The following is a 14,382-nucleotide window of genomic DNA, read 5'->3' on the forward strand; positions in this document are numbered from 1 at the left end:
ATAGCAGAAGGTGAAGCCAGATGATGGAAAATGCATTTGTCAAGAGTTTGGTGTGACAGACATCCATTCCTGAGCTGTCATGCGCTGTAGTATCCGCTTTACATTCCTACACGGGGTTTTCGAACAGTGAGAGGAAGGGGTCAGTCCTTTCAAATTTGATAGAGTGATGCTGGCGTTGATTTCTGTGGCTGCAGTCATGTGTCAAGAGGTTATTTGCGCTGCAACAGTGAGTTCAATACATGTCTACATTCCTGATACTTGAATCTCAAAAACATCACAAAAGGAGATGTCAGTAAACTGTTTTTTTTTTCTCTAAGCACCAGCTCTCTGTAGAAGTAATCATAGTAACAGCTATCACATTTGTGCTGACACTGGCCAACAAGGGCTGAAATCTTGGCTCTGTTGAAATCTTTAGTAAAGATTTGGCTGAGAAGTGTGAATAGGTTTTAACACAAAAATGAAAAGATGGAGAGGGGAAAAATAGAGTTTTGTGTAATAATGGTAAAATGTCTTTGTTTTTGAACATCCTGGATGTCAATGCCCTTGGTTTATAAAAGTTCAAGTTAGTTCGTGATAAAACAAAACCAACTTAACTCCTCATTTACGTCTTTCCCTCCAAAAGAGAAAACCCAGCAGGACTGTGTTTGACTGCAGATGCTGGCAGAGCCACAGCCCAGCGAGGTACCAGGCAGCATCATGATGGGTGATGAGGCGAGTCAAATGCCAATGGAATTCCTTTTGGTGAACACAGGGATTTGGTTCACATCCTTAAAAGCTGCTGACGCCCTGGTCTGCAGCCCCAGACAGACTTTGGAGAGCATCCAGCCTTCAGACAGAAAGTTTCCTCTTTGTAGAGCTGATCTAACAAACACCCTCTCGATTGGTTTTAATTGACCTTGGAAGCCAGCTCTGTAAAAAGAAAATAAAATAAATACCTGTGGCACCAAATACCTAAACCATGAAAAACACAGCAGAGCATCAGGTCCCTGATCTGTAATCCATCTGAGTTTTCTGACTAAATGTTTCTAAAAGTTTACTTGATCCTAAGAAAAGAAAATTAACTGAACTAACAGGCATGCCTCGTCTTTTTGGTGACCACAGGAATTACTATTAGTGTATTGTACAAAGATTCGAAAATGCTGCCAGAAATTATAGGTTAACTGGGATTTTTTTGTTAGCATCTTTTTGCGTATTTCCCATTAGAATTAGTGTTTATTTACTCATGGTGCTGATTTGTTTTCAGTTGCTCCTTTGTGATGCGGTCAAAACGGTGGGCAACGTCAAGAGCAGGAGAAACAGCAGATGGCAGCACCAGGCTGCTTTATCTGGGCTGTTAGAGCAAACCAGGAAAAAATATGACGCTAGCTGAACAGAAGTTTCTTAGAGTTTGTTTGCTTTCAGATCTCCTTCCTTTCTCCTATTCTTCTGGATTGTGGGATTTTTTTTTTTTTTCTTCTGAGTTTTCTACTCGCTACTGGAGAAAAGAACGGCAGAGGAGGAAAACTGCCATGTCAGGTCATCCTGTATTGATTTAGTAGAAGATAGTAAGACCTGATGTGACCCGCTGAAAAGATGACATAAGGTTATGGCCTAGCCTACCAGCGCTTCACGTCGTATTAAACACTCCACAGGGGCAACATCTGGAGGGTTAAACAACTGCTGGGTAATGCAATTTTAAATACCACTTCATCAAAGTAATAGACTCTGCAGGACCCTCTTGGGATCTGTAAACTGATGTGTTCCAGGCTTTGTGTGCTGCAGCCCTTTTGTGTAACACATTAAGGAGAGCCTGATAGCTCTGACTGTTGCAAAGTGATAGAACTGAGGTTTGCAAACTCATCTACAGCACACCGCCTTGTTAGGCCTGGGATCAAATGCATGGCCTTTATGGTTTTTCCTTTTCTTTTTTTCCTCAAAGCTTGGTAGCTTGTATATCCAAAATTCCTCTGAGCTGAGGAAAAGATTTTAGAAAAACAGATTTAGTCTTGAGTCTACTTTAACAGCAGTGTACGAGCTTCGAAAGGAGATCAGATCCCATGCTTTCTGTTTTCCAGGGTAGTTACAGAGGAGGTAGAAAATCTTCTGTGTGCTCTTCATAACCAGCCAAGCTTTCAACCTGAATAACAAGCAGATTCTTCAGGTCCTTACTGGACCTGGCTCCTTTCCTGCATTCTTCAAATACAACCCAACTGTAGCTCCAGCAATACAAATCATGAAGGAAATGTGGTCTCCAATTTGGTGGCCCATGGAGGCTGGTGCCACCATCGAGCTGCAAATCAACGTACCTGACAGTTAGTAGGACAGTGTGCAATTTTCTGAAATAATTCCTTCCACTATTTCAGAGCTGCTAAGCAACAATTAAGAAAAGTCCCATTAAATAATTAATCACTTTAGTCTCATTGAATAATTAATCACTTTAAGAGAGGACAGCGCAAGAACTTTTTCCATTGCCTGCTAATGCAACATTTGCTTTCTGAATCCAAATCCAGCAAAACCCTTAGCCCACGGATTCCTGCGTCTGGGCAGACAGAATTTGATAGCTGTCACCGACCGATTTTTGTCACTACCAGGAGCATGTGGAAGGACACTTGGTAACTCCTTTCCAGGGAGAAAAATTTAGGGTAAGGCTTGCAGCCGGCATGAGCCGAGGTCAATAGAAAGGCTTTGATTCTTCCCGAGCGAGTATCTGCCCTCGCTGCTGTCCTTGCTGGCAGACCCTTCTCTCTGGTTTACTGCAATCATTTCGGATCAAAGGGCAGTGGAAAATTCCTCAATTACCTGACGCAGTTTCAGTTCAGAAAATGTCTCTGGGTAAGTTTTGATGTGATGCCTTTCGAAGAGGGATGCCGATGGCAGCCATAGAGCAGGGGGAGGAGGTCTGAAGCCAACTGTAAGCCACCGTTGCAATTTTATTCTTGTTACTGCATGCTTGTAAACTCTGTGAGGTTATAGAGAGACCAGAGAAATATGTTGTTGTATCTCTGTCTCCACTGAGATATAAAATAGCCAGCCTTCGGCTACCTTAGTGTCAGCAGGAGCACAGACTTGAATGTCGCTGAAGTGGGTGCTGCAGCCTCCCTTGCCATCCTCCTTGCCATCCTGGCCCAAAATGTTTATATCAGACAGTCCTATCCACACCTAATCGTATTATGTAAACTATTTGTTGGAGATGATAACATTTATGACTGCATATATACATGAAAGATGCTCTCCCCTCACTAAACTAGTTTGCGGCCTATGCTTTAGCAACAGAACTTATTGAGAATGCAGACATATGAGCTACTGTAATTTACTTACTGGAATTATTTTCCATCCCTTGTTACTGCTGAGTAGACCACGGCTGCCCTCCATCTGTGGAGAGGTCTTCATAAGAAAATGGGGAGCAGTAGGGAAACAGCATGGATTCTCCAAAGAATGCATTAGTTTATTTATTTATTTCAAATGTCTTTCATGTCTTAGCTTTGTGCATCTTTTCCAAGAAGCAAATGCTTCACAGATGGAAAGAAGCAATTTTCAGTTGTAAAAATTCTAAACAGTTCAGGTGAAATGAAAAACAGAGCTTCCTGGAGACACGCCAGCTTTTCTTTTTTTATTATTTTTTTTTCCCCTCCCAGCCTCACTTTGATTGTGAAAATATTTACCCACCTCCAGACTTTATAGCATGAGAAATGCCCTGCCTGCGGTCTAATCCGCGCCTGAGGTATCACTGCAGGGTCGATTAGAAAGGAAGGCTCCTATTTCCACACAGACACTACGCATCTGCTCTGATTTTCTGCAGGGTACATCCACAGTAACCCCACTGCAAAAATTGAGTCTCACATAAACCAAGCTTATCCTGGTGTAGCTCGTCTTCTGAAGGGAGCTCTGCTACATTGTCATCAGGAAAAGGTCTAATTTGTCCACTGATACTCTGTTTTCTGCCAATTCAGATGGCTAGGTAGTGATATTGGGAAGAAAAATCATAGGTGATTTGTGAGAAAGAGTAAGGAGCTTATTTTTAGATACCTCCCGCTGATGAAACCTTTTAGGATTTACAGCAGATCAAATTAGCAGGAGCTTTTGTAATTACCCTCAGAACCTTTGGATATGACACACTGCTATGAGGCACTTAAATCTCCCACACGCTCCCCATGGGGAGCTTAACTCATCCTCTGGGATATCTGCCTCAGAGCCAGACACCTATACATCTGTGACCCACTATGTGTAGACTGAAGCCCAGCAGTGGACAAAACAGTATCTCCCCCACGTTGCTGGTGGCCCTGGATGCGGAGCCGGAGTGATCCCCACGCAGGGCCGGCATCTGCAATGGAAGGAACGAGCATGGGGGACTGGAGCTGCCTCTGGGTGATGGGGGGGAATCCAGCCCCTTAGGCTCGAAATCATTTGGGACACTCAGGATCAGACACTGAGGAGAGTACAGAAGAAGGCCTGTAATTATTAGCTGCTGCTGCGTCTCCGGGAACGCAGCTCCGGAACACAGTAATGCATAACGCTCGGTCACTGGCCCGCTTTGGATGTTGCAATGGATTTTACAACACGCATTTGACAAGCATGTCGTGCGGGGCTCTACAGGAAGAGACAGAAACACTCGGCAGTGGGTGCTGAATCAGGGTCTAAATGTGTAATCCAAGGTCATTTGCTATAAAGTCTAGGACATTCCCTGAAAAACGTTGAGTTGTGCAGGAAATGTCTGGTTACTTGTGTAACTGTTTGCAAGATATACAAACTCGGCAGGCTCTGACTCCTAAGTCTTATGACAATAATGCATTTTCTTCCAGACATGTTCAATTGCATATCTGATACACATACTGCTCGGCCAAAATGATTTGTTAGTGATTTATTTTGAATATCTAGCCTTTACCATATGACATCACCTCCTTAACTTGATGAAAAAAAGGTTTAGACTGAATTCTTCCCATTAAAAATAATAGGGCAATGGTTTCTTGATGCCAATATTTACTGATATCAAAGCAAAATATTGTCTTGGTTATTTGTCTTAATTTAGCCCAAACAGTACACAAAGCACAGTGTACAAAAACAATATGTTCTTTCTTCTAAACCAGATCATCACTTACTAATTACTATATGATTTGAATGAAAACAGAGGCATGATTCAGCGATGCTTTATAGAAACTATCTCACTATATTTAGAGGGTTTTTCTTACCTTGATTGATAGAGGGGTCATATAAAATAACTTCCTACATCTGTCTTCATCCAAAATCTCAGAAGGATTGCTTTTTAATTGTCTGTTAGTGAAAATGCAGCAGAATGAGACCCAGATCCTTTGCTAAGATCTCTAAGAAACAGCTACATTATGTAATCGGATAGTCATATACATAGTGTGTGTATATGTGTATGCCTGTGTGTATGCACACACATATATAATAATTTTTTAAACTTTAATTAAAGCTTACAGATCCCAGTGGTATTTGAACATACCTAAAATTGAGGTGTTGCCGTTGTGTTGGATTTGGATACGTTTTGTACAGACCAGTTAATGTATCTAAATCCAATACAAAATCCAACCCTGTATTAGAGAAAGTTAACGTGAGAACCAATATGCCCAGAGAGGATCCTTTGCTTCTGAGCGCGGACCTGGATGCAGTCAGAGATGTGCCTCACCTTCCTGGGATTTCTGTCCTATTTGGAAACTCACATGGAAACTCAAGGGTTTCAAGCTCAGAGAAAGCATCAAAGAAAAAGTATTTTAAAGGAAGGACCACTGCCTGAATACCTACAAGGCTTTGTACAGAACTGATCTGCTTCTAGCAGACCAGGAAAACAAGATTTGATCCAAGACTTTTGACTGAGTTATCTAGGACATGTTCGACTGAATTATGAATGAATCTAACTCTTCCCTGTTAGATTTTTGTTGCCTAAGAAATCTTTAGCAGAAGCTATGAATGCATTTCTCTCAAACCTTTCTAGCATAACACTCCCTGTTCACAGGCACTCAGCAGACCATTACTCCCACCTGCATTGAGCGCTTTCTCCTCCTGCCTTCTCTCTAACAGTTCCTGTAGCAGGCTCCCGTACCAAGGGTGGAGTGGTGTAATGGGAACCATGTTGTGTCGGTGAGGAACACATCAAAGCCCATTCATCAACAGCTTCTGCGCTTCACTGGCTGCAAACATGCCCAAACAATACCAAACACATCCAACACGAACTTTCAGCCACAGCTTACGTGTTGTTGCTGTTGCATGGAGGGAGGAGAATTTCTGCCCAGTTGCCACTAGATGGAGTAAAGCCAAAACTGTACACGTAATTAGTCTTGCGGTGGAAACGCATTCGTTTCCTATATTTTTTTTTTTTTTTCCTTAAATGAGTCTATGAAGTTGAAAACCAAGCCTCTCTGGCTCTAGATGGAGTGAAAGAGCCCTGTTTATTTTAGTATGCTGAAATGATTTGCAACTAGGGTTCACTCAAAGGATTCACGGCATGTGGACTTTCCAGTTTGCACATTGGAGAACTGGAGTAAAATTCTTAAAAGACTGGTTACCTTCTTTATCTTCCAGCCCTCAATTCAGATGAGTCTTCTAAAAAGGAGTCTAAACTACGGAGAGAGCCCCCATGCTGTGGCTGTGCCGGTACACAGGTTCTATCTTTAGATGTCTAAGGCAGATCATTAATATCGGATGGTGCCAACATCCTTGACAGAGTTTATTGATAGTCTGTCTTCCCTCTTTCTCTTCCACTCTGTTAGCATGCCTTTTGTACTTGTCCGTGCAGGCATCTAAATTTCCATCCTCTGCTCAACTAATTACATGCTAATAATAAATGGGAAAATCACAAAATATTTCCTCTTGGGGTGCGGCAAATTATCACTTACGCTGTTTTCACAGAGCAGGTGGTATTCCCAGATGTGCTCGGCATTGCTCTAGTTTTGTTTCCAACTAGAGGAGTTTTACTATTGCCTTAAATGGCAGCTGACAATAAGATAACGGTTATGGCTTCTGAAAATATCCTGCGTACAGGTGTGTATTTTGAAAAGTACAGCACAGTTTGAACAGTGAACATACATTTATGAAGTTCATAACACTGTTGTTTTTGTAATTGTGACAATTCTGCATGTACATTAAACTGTTGAACCCTCTGAAAGAAAGTCCACAGGTGTTTTATGTAGTGTTTTGCGTAGTTCATAGAATAGAATAATTTCACTTGGAAGGGAGCTGCAAAGATCACCTAGTCCAACTGTCTGAGCAATTCAGGGCTGACCAGAAGTAAAGGCATTTTATTAAGGGCATTGTCCAAATGCATCTTAAACACTGATGGGCTTGCAGCATCAACCAGCTCTCTAGGAAGGCTGTTCCAGTGTTTGACCACCATCTCGGTATCTATTCCAGTCCCAAAAACCCTGATCTCCTATCACATCTTATTTGGCAAGAAAGTAACCAATTCATTCATTCTCTTCCTTGAACATGAATTATACGCTATTTTTTACCTTTATTCCTTCTGAAGCAGGAAACATTTCTACTTCACAAACTTTGAAGATCTTCTGCTAATCAAATGAAAGCCTTGCAGATCTCTGCTACCACCAATAGTCTTCCAGATGAGGCTGCTTGGATGTTATTTCTATTCCACCAAGTGAGGCTCCTTTTTACTGTACTCAGTGATGAAATGATTTAAGGCAATAGCTGGTCAGAAATCCAAATACATCTCATCAAGAGATTTTTAAAAGAAAACATTGAGGAATGTTTCTGCTTGAAGAATAATCTTGTATTTTCTCCAGGAAGTTTTGAACACATTCGGGAAAAAATAGAAACTTTGAAACAGAATCATGTATCTACTTAAAATGTTCTGTCATGGTATTTTTGCAATTTCTTTTTGAAAGCAATGAAATTACTGTTTATAACAAAACAAGAAATTATAAATGTATTTTATATCAATTGATCTTTTGACCGGAAACACCATTTTGTTTGAGATTTTAGAACTGATTAGTGGAAATTACAGGTCATCTGGACAGCAAAAACAGTTGCCATTTCAACGTAGATTACATCAATTTGAAGCAAACCCAATGTTTCTACATGCAAGAATATTTCAATCTCTTCTACAGAGCTCCCCATGCCAACTGCTAACCTCTCCATGTTGTGCCTGCACACCTCGAGAGCGTCAGGGTTTAATGACCAGAGGTGGCTTGTGAGGTCTCAGTTGTGCAAGCAAAGTTGATTTTTGTCTCTCCAAAGCGAGTGGAGGGGGGCAAGAGCCAGGCATTTCTGTCACAGACAGGAGAGGAAGAGTGGGCAGGAACTTAAGAAGGGATGAAGGAAGAGCCAAGGGAAAGCATTAGCAGTTCAGGCTTGCTGCTCCTTGTTCTTCCAGGTGGATAGGGAAACTGAGCCCAGCTGGGCTGCCTCCAGCCTAGGACCGTGACAACACCCCACATTCCAGCTCTTTCTTCAGCAAAGTAGTGGAAACATCCAGGTTAGATCTCTGGCATAGGCAGAGTCTGTTTTTTTTTTTCCCCTCTCTCTCTTCCATGGTAGTATCCTGCCAAAGCAACTTGCCGAGGCCTACCGTTAGCTCTGATTTTGACTAATAATTCCTTTACTTTGCTCAATTCAAGAGTACCATGCCAGAATTTACAGGGTATTTAGGTGAGATGCATGTCTTCTGCTACCAAAGGACATGAATCCCTCTGCAATCAAATAATTCTTCTTACTGAAACTGTAAACCGAATGGAGTTGGCATATCATAATTTTCCAAGGCTAACTTTCCATAGGCTAGGTTATCCTATGTGCTACAGAGCTTTTGGACACAAAAAATGAAGGTTTAGTTTACCCTTCTTCACTAATTAATTTATGATTGTATTAACTCCCTCTTCCTTGACATCCCTGCTGGAGTATTAGTTTAGTATCACATCTTATGAACATCAGGTACATCAATAGCTCTTGCAATTAACACAGATTTCCTTTCAGGGCTCTCATACATGTCTTCTAACAATTCCTCATCCTATTTTCTTCACAAAACTGGGCATCACTGTATTAAAATTGTGCTACGAAGAAGCTGACAATTATTTGTTGCTTTGATTAAACACTTTGAGTGTAGCCGTTAATATCGATACACATTTCTAATCTACATGGGTGGGGGGATCCACCACAACTACCTAACTTCAGTTTCCTAAAAACTAGGCATCATATAGAAAGGAATTCTCTAGCTTTTTTGGTACTCAGTGGAGAGAAAGAAGCACTTCCATAAAGCAAATAATTTCTTCTGATGACACGTGTAAGGCTATGGCATCAATAACTCTCTAGAGATATTTTTCTCTCTCTGCCAGTCATAAAAGGGAACCTAGGTGACTAACTTAAAGTAGAATGAACTAATTTTTTAGAAGCTAAAGTTAGGTCAGATGAATCCCAACAGCTATGTCTTAACTTTAGCATCTAGCAGAAAAGTGTTTTTATGTCAATTTAAAAAAAGCTCTGTATCAGGAGCATAGCTATACATTTGCTAATGCATATGTATTTAAATATTAACGAGTCAGTCTATCTAAACCCCAATATAGGCACAACTACATTACAACAATATGCACCAACTACGTTTATTTCAAGATAAGGTTTCTTTGTGTCTCTCTCCTGCCTGACCTACCTTTCTATCTCTTCATAGTCTGGAAGTGATCACTGCCTAAATACTTGGTATGTGGTCATAGTTTTTTTTTTTTAACTTATTGAAGAAAAAGCATTTGGAAACATCTCACTCTCTTCACTGCATATTGCTTGGCAATATTCTATAGTGCAAAAGTGGTTTTAAAATTGGGTTGCTTCCTGTTGCTCAGCTTGTAAGCCTCAAGTCTTTATATAATTTTGCAGCTGTGAAATATCATTTCATTCTAAGGCTGTAAAGAAAATTGCTTCCTTCTCCCTTGTTCAGGCAGGACCACCAAGCAAAGGGAGAAAGGATGCAGCCAGGGGCTGTGCTGGCTGTTGCCTGAGGTCAGAGCAGGGGAAAGGGCTGCAGTTCACGTACGCGCAGCTTTTGTTGGGAACATGTTTGTGCCTGGGACCATGGGAGCCAACAACAGCGCGTGCCTGGGACAGACACAGCTCTGTCAGTGTGTCCTTGCTGTTCAAACCTGTTATTCAGCCACCCCGGCGCTGGACCTGCCCTTAGTTGGGAAAGAAAATTATGCCAATGAAAGCGATTCTTTTTTGATATGGAAAAACGTCAGAAGGGGCTAGGATAAGATTAGCAAAACAATTTCCATTGCTGACCAAACACCAATTTAAACCCAGGTCACCAAAGGTGAAATGTCACTACACCAAGTTATGTAGTTGTGACTTCCCAGTTAATCCTTATTTCAAGGTAATGAAACTCAACTGTCAGCTGGAATACCGTGTCCAGCCCCAGCATCCACACCTTCAAAAGGATTTTGAAAAATTGGAAAGCATTCAGGAAACTGCTTCAGGAATGCTTTGAGAACTCTTTAATCCAGCAGACAAAGGCATAACAAGATCCAGTATCAGAAAGCTGTGTTTTGAAGTATTCAGATTAGAAATAAGGGGTATACGAATTGCATAGGCAGGCCGTCAGTGCAGACTTTTGAATCTAGACTGGTTTATCTTGTTAAAAAGATCACCCTCTGCCTACCTGGGCTTTGAGGACAGAATTAGCAAGATTCTTCAGATTTCCCCGGGCCTTGGTAATAGCAATAAGTCAATGAAAAGCAAGCCTTAATTTCAAGCCTTATGCCTCAGGTCTTCTCTTTTTGAGTATGCACGTGAAAGTTAGTACAATAGTCTCATACCCAAAGGAAAGCCCGAGCCAAGCCTTAGAGAAATTCTGATAATTGGTTATTTTAAACTATGTTCTTAGATTCCTATCGATAAAAAAAATAATGCCCCCCCTTTTTTTTTTACTAGAAATGTGAGTTATGATCCAAACTTATATATATTTATGTTCAAAGAGTTGGAGAAGAGAATATGCTGCTAAAAACAGCTATAGAAAACAACTTACTCTAGGATTCACTCTTTCCATACTTGTTCAATATCCACTTGCAAATCATAAGCTCATCAGATTTGGTCAGTATTTAAAGCCATTCAGCTATATTTGCATTAAAAGAATTTACCGTACCTATACTTGAGACCATTCCTACTTTTTTTATATTTGATACTCTTATTGCAATGGTTACCTGGTGTTGTTTATGCTACCCACGTGGATGAGTGCTCTAACGCATCCAATGCAAATACTTGCACACTCAGACTGAAGCGTGGCATCCACAGATGTTTGCTTGAATAAAACTTAATTACTTAACCAGAACATGAAAAACTGCATAAGCAAAACTGAAATTATTTAAAGTCCTAAAAATATTCTCTGAGTACTTTGCACCAGTGCAATGAACATTCAGAGGAAAGTAGCATGACACATCAGAGACTTCCAATGTCCTGTTCTATTTTATACATGATTTTTCTAGGTGGTATGCTGCCCCTTTTACCTATTGCTGCTTCATCTCTTCTTTCAATATAACTTTGGAATTGTCAAATCCTTCTGTCTCCAGCGCTTTCTCATAATTTTCCTCATGCCTGTTTTCCTCCCATCCTGACCATTCCAGTTCCAGATTATTCCACTCCACCAGACCCTAGATTTAGGAAAGCGTATTACTTGTGAAAATGAGGCGGCATATGTGCAAGTCACCTTGCTGTAGTTACACTGTGAAGTTCTGCTCATCTGCAGTGCATTTTTCCTCTGCAGATGGCCAGGGCACCTGCATGAAGTATATAGTACTTCATGTACATAGTACTTCATTACATGAAGTAATATCGCAGCTATGTGCTCCCCACAGCACCTCAGGAGCTGCAGAAGTTTGTTTCTGAATTTCCTAATGGTTAGAGGGAACGGCACTAAGCCCGTCATCTTACATAACATTTAAGCAGACAGTGCTGGTACTGAAAGCAGACCTGAAGATGTGCTTATATATTCAGAAGTCTGTCTGTTTGGTTTTTTTTCTAATTATGTAAGTTGGCTTAATAGGAGGCAATAGTATGAACTGTACCTGTCTATCACACACACACACCCCCCTTCTCAACAAGAAGACTCATAAAGTTGATCAACGAAAATATAGATCTAGGACTAGAAGAAAGGTAATTATGGGGGGGGTCTTGCCTTCTTGTTCCTGGTATGATTTTAGCGGTCTAATCTTGTTTCTTTAGCATGCAAATTTCTCCTTATTCCTACCCAGGCTTACTGTCATATATAGAAAAGTGGATTATTCAGATGCTATATAGCATGACGTGTTAAGAGACATAAGTGCGCACAGCAGTACTGTCATTTTTAACTTGCTGAAGATCCTCAAGGACTTTGGAGCTGGAGGCTTTATAAATACCTGGTTGTAATCAAATATGTCCCTTGGAGAAAGGAGGATGCTTTTCCAAATGCAGTGTCAAGTAAATCTTCCTGCACTGCCTTGAATGCTTTGTGTTCCATATGGATGATTCTCTTCTTGTCCCTGCATAACTTAACATGAATTAAAATATATAGCATATATTATATATTATTGATATCAAAATGGATTTACTGATGCACTTAGGCTTGTGTGTTCACTACGCATTTATGTGCATAGTCAGGCACCTCATTGTCTATAAACTGAATATTTACCAGTCGTTAGGTACAGCCACCTGAAGCACCCTGCCCTCTGATGTTTAATACTCTGGCAATAATCCCAGTCCATCACTGAGAAACTCCCTAAATAGTTTGCTTGAGCGTTCATAAAGGCTAGCTGCTTTTTGAGAATGGACAGACATGTGCATTAATTCAGGTTCCAGCCCAGCCTCCCATGAGGCGGCGGGCAAGTTAGGTGAGCAGCGAGTGGTCCTCATGGAAGTCGGGGCAGCAGAACGGCGGCCGCTGACCAGGCTCCCAAGGCCCCTGGCCCGGCGTGGGAAGATGGCACGTCTTGCTCCCAGCACTTGTGATAGAGCTGGTCAGATGCCAGATTTGCTCTTGAGACGTATCTTATTTGGTAGTTCTGCTCTCTTATCAGTTTTAACCTTATATTTATACCTTTGGGGAAAAGGACCTAGCCAGCTCAAATTCAAGAAATTCTCTCCAAGAAGAGGAAAAGACAAACCTTTATTTCTTTTTTCCTTAAACTCACTGTGCATAAATATTCTCTCTATATATACATCACTTTCATTACATAACACAGCATATTACGGATTATTTTGTTGTTTAAAAGAAGACTCTTCACAGTGAATCCACCCACAGCTGACAAAGATGTGTTATTAACTAATAACAAAACAAGAAGGAACTGAAGGAATGAAGAAACAAAATGCTATGTTACTTAATGTGCATATATATCTCAAAGTTTAGCTGGGTAATTTAGTCAGAACTGGGCAGACCTAGCTGTGTGACATTAGGAGCAGAGAGAAGGAAAAAAAAAAATCCCATCATTTACACAGAGTTGATGAATGATGTATTAACTGTGCGTAAATTGTATAAAACAGGCCAGGCAGATTGACAAAACTTGGCAAAAATAGTTCAATCCACAGAGTCAAATTATGCAATAAAAACAAGCTGGTGCTTTTCAAACTGGTACATTTCACTTTAAAAAAGGCAGAAATATTCCTAGATTCCCAACAAATCATAGATTCCACTTGTTTTGGCCAAATCTCGGTCCGTTTCTACTTCATGCAATACATGTGAATGTTTTTGTAGTGATACAAATTTTGTTGTTGTTCAGTCTTCCTGGTCCCTGAGCACATCTATTTATTTCCTAGGGTTATGAAAAAAGCATCTTAAGAAAATAACATAAGGGGATGTAGACTGGACATTATGTTTACGAGGCTTCCTAAAGAATAGGGCTTGCCTGGGACAGTCATATGTGGCAAATGTTATGTTACAGGATATTCTATGCTCTCTCACCTCATTACCTCATTCAGTAGCAGCTTAATATTGTTTCTCCGCAACATTTAGCTGACGTGATCATAATATATTTGAAATATTGAAAGAGGAAACTATCCTTTTGTTTAAACCAATGATTTCAGCGAAATGTTCATGTATTTCCCAAAACATCCACTGACAGTCACTATCAGTGAGATAAATTTAGGTTTAATTAAAATATCTAATTCAATTGCGCCATGTGATATTAATAAACTTTTCCCTTGTGTGCTGTACATATTAAATTGTTATCATATGTATTCCATCTTCAACGTATCCCTGGCAGGATTCTTGTCACTTAAAATCTGCCCTGCTGTCAGAAGGAACCATCCATCATTTTATTTGTTTGCTTGGAGCATCCTCCTCTGCTTGGGGAAGGGGGGGCTACATTTGTTTTGGGCAACTCAAGCATCTCCCACAGCCGTCTTGCTCTGTCCTAGTGAGGAAGAAAATGCTTGTTTAGTTCAAAGAAGACATAGAGTCTCACTCATGAACAGCGATGGGCTACCTCA

This window comes from Rissa tridactyla, chromosome 3, assembly GCF_028500815.1.
Source record: "Rissa tridactyla isolate bRisTri1 chromosome 3, bRisTri1.patW.cur.20221130, whole genome shotgun sequence".
Classification (NCBI taxonomy): domain Eukaryota; kingdom Metazoa; phylum Chordata; class Aves; order Charadriiformes; family Laridae; genus Rissa; species Rissa tridactyla.